Source organism: Pan troglodytes, chromosome 17 (genome assembly GCF_028858775.2).
Source record: "Pan troglodytes isolate AG18354 chromosome 17, NHGRI_mPanTro3-v2.0_pri, whole genome shotgun sequence".
Classification (NCBI taxonomy): domain Eukaryota; kingdom Metazoa; phylum Chordata; class Mammalia; order Primates; family Hominidae; genus Pan; species Pan troglodytes.
The window spans coordinates 20,277,053-20,283,716 of NC_072415.2; the positions used below are offsets into that span (position 1 = coordinate 20,277,053).

At 40.2% G+C, this 6,664-nt stretch overlaps 1 pseudogene; it reads left to right on the forward strand.

Moving 5' to 3' along the window:
• Positions 1–323: 323 nt before the first annotated feature.
• On the forward strand, positions 324–4,024 carry LOC112206264 (protein MIX23-like; annotated as a pseudogene).
• Positions 4,025–6,664: the final 2,640 nt, after the last annotated feature.

Consider the following 6,664-nt stretch of genomic DNA (forward strand, 5'->3'; position numbering starts at 1 on the left):
ATTGATGGACATGAGGATTTTTTTATAATTTTGGCTATCACAAATAATGCTGCTTTGAGCATTTTTGTCAATGTTTTTGAATAATGCAGGCACCCATTTCTGTTGAGAAGATTGTGAGAAGGGTGCATATCTTTTATTTTCATTAATAACGCCAAACTTTTTCCTAAATGGTTACATTAAATTATGCTCCTTTAACAGCCTACGAGAGTAGCCATTTCTCCAAATCCTGGTCAAGTTTTAGTTTTATCTCTCATTAAGAGTTGAATTACTCTGGTTAGTCTTTCATTTGAATAGCCTTTTATTTTTAAAATGTAACAAAGAAAAGAAACTTCATCTTATTCTAATCATGTTAATTTTCATAATCAAATTCAGCACACCATCAGGCATCTCGAACAGATAAGTGGTGGTAGCTTACTTTTTCCTGAGCAATGCACACATTTTCCATTTACAAACATTAATATGACCGGGCACAGTGGCTCATGCCTGTAATCCCAGCAATTTGGGAGGCTGACGCAGGCAGATCACTTGAGGCCAGTAGTTTGAGACCAGCCTGGTCAACATGGCAAAACCCCATCTGTATGAAAAATATAAAAATCAGGTCCAATATGGCGGCACCCAGTGGCGGTGTGAACTGTGAGGAATTCACCGAGTTCCAGGAATTACTCAAGGTGATGAGGCCTATCGATGACAGAATAGTACATGAATTAAACACTATGGTTCCAACAGCTTCCTTTGCAGGGAAAATTGATGCCAGCCAAACCTGTAAACAACTTTATGAGTCTTTGATGGCAGCTCATGCCAGTAGAGACAGAGTCCAAAAAAATTGTATAGCCCAGACTTCAGCAGTAGTAAAAAACCTCTGAGAAGAGAGAGAAAAGAATCTGGACGATTTAACGTTATTAAAGCAACTTAGAAAAGAGCAGACAAAGTTGAAATGGATGCAGTCAGAACTGAATGTTGAAGAAGTGGTAAATGACAGGAGCTGGAAGGTGTTTAATGAATGCTGCTGAATTCATTTCAAGCCTCCAAAGAATGAATAAAGAGAGATTCTTTTTTTTTTTTTTTTTTTAAGGACTGGGTCATCTCATAAGAGCTAAGCATGACAGATATCAACAGGACAGGCTTCCTAGGATGATTTCTCAGCCAACAGTCCAAGACCTTTTGTTGATTTCAGCCCCACTTAGCCAAGACCTCAAGTATAAATTCTGATAATTATGGAGAAATCAACTGCTATTTTATACTGATTCTGTTAAAAAAAAAAAAAGTTTTGTAACTATTAAAATAATTTTCTGAAAAAAAAAGAAAAATATAAAAATTAGCTGGATGTGGGGGCACATGCCTGTGGTTCCAGCTACCAGGGGGCTGAGGCATGAGAATTCTTGAACCCAGGAGGCAGAGGTTGCAGTGAGCCGAGATCATGCCACTGCACTCCAGTCTGGGTGACAGAGCAAGATTCTGTCTCTTAAAAAAAATTAATATATCAATCATTTTGAATTGTAATCTTTCTGTAATGCTTCCTTTTAACATTTACAAACAGAGGAAACTAAACTATTGAAATTTTGTGAAGTAGTAAAATTAAGATTTCAGCTGTGCCCCTTATCCTGCAATACTCATTTGTCAGTGCCTTTAGGACTCATGTCACATGGATTAAACTTAGAGTGAAACACAAAGCCAAAATTATGGCCGGGGGGTTGTTGACTCACATGACCTCTTCAGGAGGCAGTTTGGTTCTGCCAAGGTTAAAGATAGTGTAACTTTCTAGCCATCCTACTTCCAGGAATGCTTCACCAGATACAATCATGCATGAGTGCCAGGAGTGATGCAGAAAAAGCTGTTCACTGCAGCATGGTTTCAATAGCAAGATTACTTTATAGCTCTTAAATAATGAAATGGATTTACATTTGAAATGCAGAATGGTAGCTAAGATGCATTGACCAGTGATATATGCACAGCTACAGAAGACTTTGTATAAATATAATCATGCAGAAGCATGCGTTCCTGGTGCTTGTTTGTATTTGCAGATACAGTGCAGGGATGATGTGCAAACAAAAATGCTGACTTGGTGTTTGGGAGTTCAGAGTGGAAGGGAAACTTCCTTTCAAACCCTTTCAGATATTTAGAATAATTTCTAACCATAAATATGTAATACATTTAGAAATCTAGGTTAATAAGAAAAGCTTACAGTTCCTGTTCTTCTCCTGGGCACATGTCTGGTGGACATGGGGCTGTCATAGTAAGTGATGTGTGCAAACTGAGAAAAATCCAAGAATGGGAGTCTGATTTTTTCATCAAATAATTCTTAAGAGAAGTAGTGTGGTGGTTATTGCTCATTGATATATTACAAATATGTACTAGATAATAATTTCTGACATTTGAACTGTATTTACACATGTTGAATTGAAATACCTAGATAAAAATTGAAATACATAGATAAAATATTGTGACTAATATAGGCAAACAATTTTTTTTTGGCATTTTACAAACTGATCATCATTCCTCATGGCACAGGTTCATGTGATATCAAGTAGCTTGCTTTGTTTGGGAAAGGCAATGATGACTGCAAGAATCACTTCAAAAACTAAAGTGCAATGGAGATTTCAATTGTGTTCTGTTTAATATTTGAATATTTATTTGCATTCCCAGGTTATTTCTCATCCTAATAGTTCTCACCCACATCATGTGGGTCCCATTAGTACAGGTATCTCCGAGTGCTCCACTCTTCCATTACATTGAGTCAATTGCTCATGACCTTGGGCCTCCAACTGGGGCTATTTTCCTGCTATCCATCTCCTGGTCTATAGTAAAAGAGCCAATGAGCAGATAAGTGAATACTGAAAAACATTTTCCCTGCTGGAGTGAGAAATAAATGGTTTCTTTCAATAGGGTAGTAAAATGCATCTTTCCCAACCTATTTATATGACTCAAAGCCCAGATGTGGTTAGCCTTAATTCCTGATTGTCATCTATGTGTGTAAATACATAGAACATACATATTCTAGTCTCTATTTCTTATGAAATGTTTTTGTCTCCCATGGCACAGTGCAGAAGAACACAGGTGTTTGTGTCAGACAGCCAGGGTCCAATCCTGCTTCTGCTGTAGTGCAATGTAGGTAATATCTGGCCTGCATTTGGTTTATATGTAGGAACTCTGTCTTGGTTTAATGATTTTTAAATGCTACTAAATTCAGCTTCAGAGGAAGCTGTTTAGATTTGTAGAAAATGGAAACTTTAAAAAATTTTCTTCCCGGAAGCCAAGAACACTTGACTCATGTCAAGTCTACTTATTTATCCACCTGTCCATCTGTCTGTCCATCCACCCATCATCCAACCATGGAACTCGGTGCCAACTCCTGAGGTGGTAATGCATTACAGACTCTCCTGTTCTTTCTAGTCACATATTAAAGTGTTCATAAGTTGACCTTGATTGTGATAAGCATCAAGCCCGCTTTCTCCAACATTGTGGATTGCTATCCCCCAACACCCCCTCCAGCTCAATCAAGCAGGCGGGCTCCTGCACTTCATAACAAGCTTACTAGAATATTTCCACTACCTACACAAGAGGGAAAAAAAGTTGTCTATTCTTCAATATTTTGTTTTAGCATGACATCTTTCATGAAAATTTCTCCAGTAGACACTCCCAGAGCTTGTTTTTCCCCTAATATTTTAAAACCACTGAAAAGGTTTCACAATATGCCATGTCATCTGGCACAATACATTGATTGCCTTGTTTCCTTTGGTTTGGTTTTGGTTCTTCAAATTGACTTAAGGATCGGTACTTTCTACTCTGTTTATTGCATCTGTGCTCCTGAGGAAGATTAGCCTCTGGTTTTCCTCTAGGTCTGCTTTAGTGGTGAGAAATCTGACACTCTAGAGGTGAAACACTCACCTAAGAGGACCAGGGAGTTAAGTCCATGTTTTATGCCAAAGCCCATTGTTTTTCAGCAGCCATGACATCATTTCTTACTGTATTGGTAAACACTTGGTAGAGACACTCACCTTTAAAATCTCCTGTGGTTGGTGTTTTCATGAGTATGTTGTGTGTTCCTGGCAAGGTATTGTACAGCACTGCCTATGAGGCATGGAGGAGTCTCACATGAAGGCCGCCTGCATCCTGGGGGAGTTCCTGAAGCTGCTGCCCATGTTTCTCACAGGGAGGCCAGGGAAGATCAGCCCCATTCTGTACACAGGCAAGCCATGAACTGAGGACATCCCTTTCAGGGTATGAATTCTGAGGAATGTTTCTAAGGTGTAGAGAAACATGAAAAACTAGAAATCCATTAGTCTGGAGGTAAAAACAGAAGACCAGAGGGACAGAAGAGCTTGTGCAGCGGTCAGAGGCAGGGATATTTGGTGTGTTTGCTGCTCTGCTCACCTCGCTCTTCAACCTCCCTGCTGGATTTTTGGAGTCATTTGGGTCTGGGTGTCCCATTTTGGTGAGTGGCTTGGACTGGAGGAAGTCCATAGAGTATGGCAGAGGGTACTGGAGGCTGAGGTAGAATGAGGTAAATGGGAATTGGATAAGATGCACTGGCTGTATTTGGTGACATTTCTGCCTGAGTAGGTATTCGAATACGCAGTGCCACTTCTTGGTCCCCCTGAGACAGCTGGAGAACTGAATTGACGTTCACTGCTCTGTAATCAGATTGTTTGTAGTAGTTTTATTTACTCATCAGGTGACAATAATTATTGAAAATATTCCTAAAATGAACTTTCTGCCATTATTATGAATAGTGAAGAAAATTGAAGCCTTTTTGGGAGATCAACAAAATGCTGACTTGGTTTCTATGTATGCCTCATGGGTCATAGCACCCAGCCACTAGCCAGTGCTTGCACCCTTTGCTGGCCCCAGGACTAGGAGGTCAGGTTAGCCTCTCTGATGAGCCTCTGACCTCCAGCCTCAGTAGTGGTAGCACCCCCTCTCCATGGACTTCCACACCAAGGTCCAGAAGCAGGTGTCAGAGAGAGAGAGAGAGACCGAGCTCCTCCTCACAGGGGGTTGCCGAGGGCCCCCTGGGCTCTGCCTAGAATGCTCTTGGAGAAGTGTGGATGGAGAAGCAGATTAGAGGCTCCAGTGGTTGGTTCCAGTGAAACTAATCAGAGTGCTAGAGTGCTAGAGACAGGAGAAGACATTTAGGTTAATTTTATCTCTTTCCACATACAAAAACTAAGGCCCAATTTTTAAATGAAATTGTTTATCTTCCTTTTAAGTGTCTCTAATTGTACTTGACTTTTGCTGACACTCCCGACGTTCAACCACATATTCACAAAACTTCATTCATGTTTTTCATGAGGGATGCAATTCTCACCTGCTCTGACAGGTGAATGCACCATCCAGATGTCCCTATATACATCACATGAAGGAGGTAACAGATGAGTCATCCACACACTAACACAGATGAGTTTATCAAACGCAGCCATTAAGGATGGGCCCATGTTACCAAGGGACAGAGTGGGGGAAGGTGCTCATTCCAAGAGGCTGCTGCAAGAGTTCAGTCAACCCAGGACACCTAGAGCCATCTGGGCCTGAAGCCAGGGGCAGGCAAGTGACAGAATGGACCACAGAGTCTTTTTCTCCTTCCACATTTTCAATAGACCATATACTGTCATAGTATTTTGTGAAACATTTAAAAATCTAAAGTACAACATACATACAGAAAACACATGAAACCAAATACACAGCTCTGTAATTTATCACAAAATGAGCCCCCATGTAACTACAAGTCAGGTCAAAAACTAGAAGTTACCTGCACCCCAAAACTGTCCTTGTATCTCCTCCTTTCCAAAGCTAGCCACTACAACTTTGTGTGCTAGAGTTCGCTCTCTTTTAGTTTGTGCTTATTATAAATAGAATAACTCAGGATGTGTGTTCCTGATGGATGTGTGGTGGCTGATGACAGAACTACAAGGAGAGCAGTGCCATGCACTAAACCCTGATCTTGTTCTGGGCATTGGGCTAAAGCTTTCCGTGGCTCATTCCATTTAGTGGCTGGAAGTTGCAGAGGTTTCAGAAGCTCATCCAAGATTCTGGAGCCCCCATCTCCAGCCCTAATGCTGTCCGCCTTTTCACCCAGCCACCACCTGTTTCAGGAGAACACACAGAAGTGATGACCTTTTCTGGACAGGCAAGTAAATCCTGCTGTTTTTATTATTCACGGAAAAAACACTGGCTCATGGGAGGTGGGAAGGTGACAAACTCATTCTCCCTGGACCCCAGGAACCACAGATAGGATTATACAGACTACCAGTATTTTATTCGGTTAGTTCTACCTACATGAATCCTGTAGTATTGAAATGCGTTAGGCTAGCATTTTTGGCCAATGTACTTTACATTCTGGGTTAGAGGTTTTTAAGATTCACCTGTGTAAGCTGACTTACTTTTCTGTAAGTTTGTGAAAAAGTACAAAAATGGTGATCTCTTTTATCATACAAATAATGTCTTTTTAATAGAATGTTTTTTCTAATTAATGTATTAATGTACTTTTCATTCAACACATTCGCTTACATTTGAACTATTTTATGAATGAATGTTTAATTGCATAGGTGAAGATTACTAGTCACGGGCATTTTACTAACTGATTCTCATTAGGCATAGGTTCATGTGATGTCAAGGAGCTATGTTTTGTTTGGTAAAAGTAATAAAATAGCACAAGAATGAATGCAAGCAC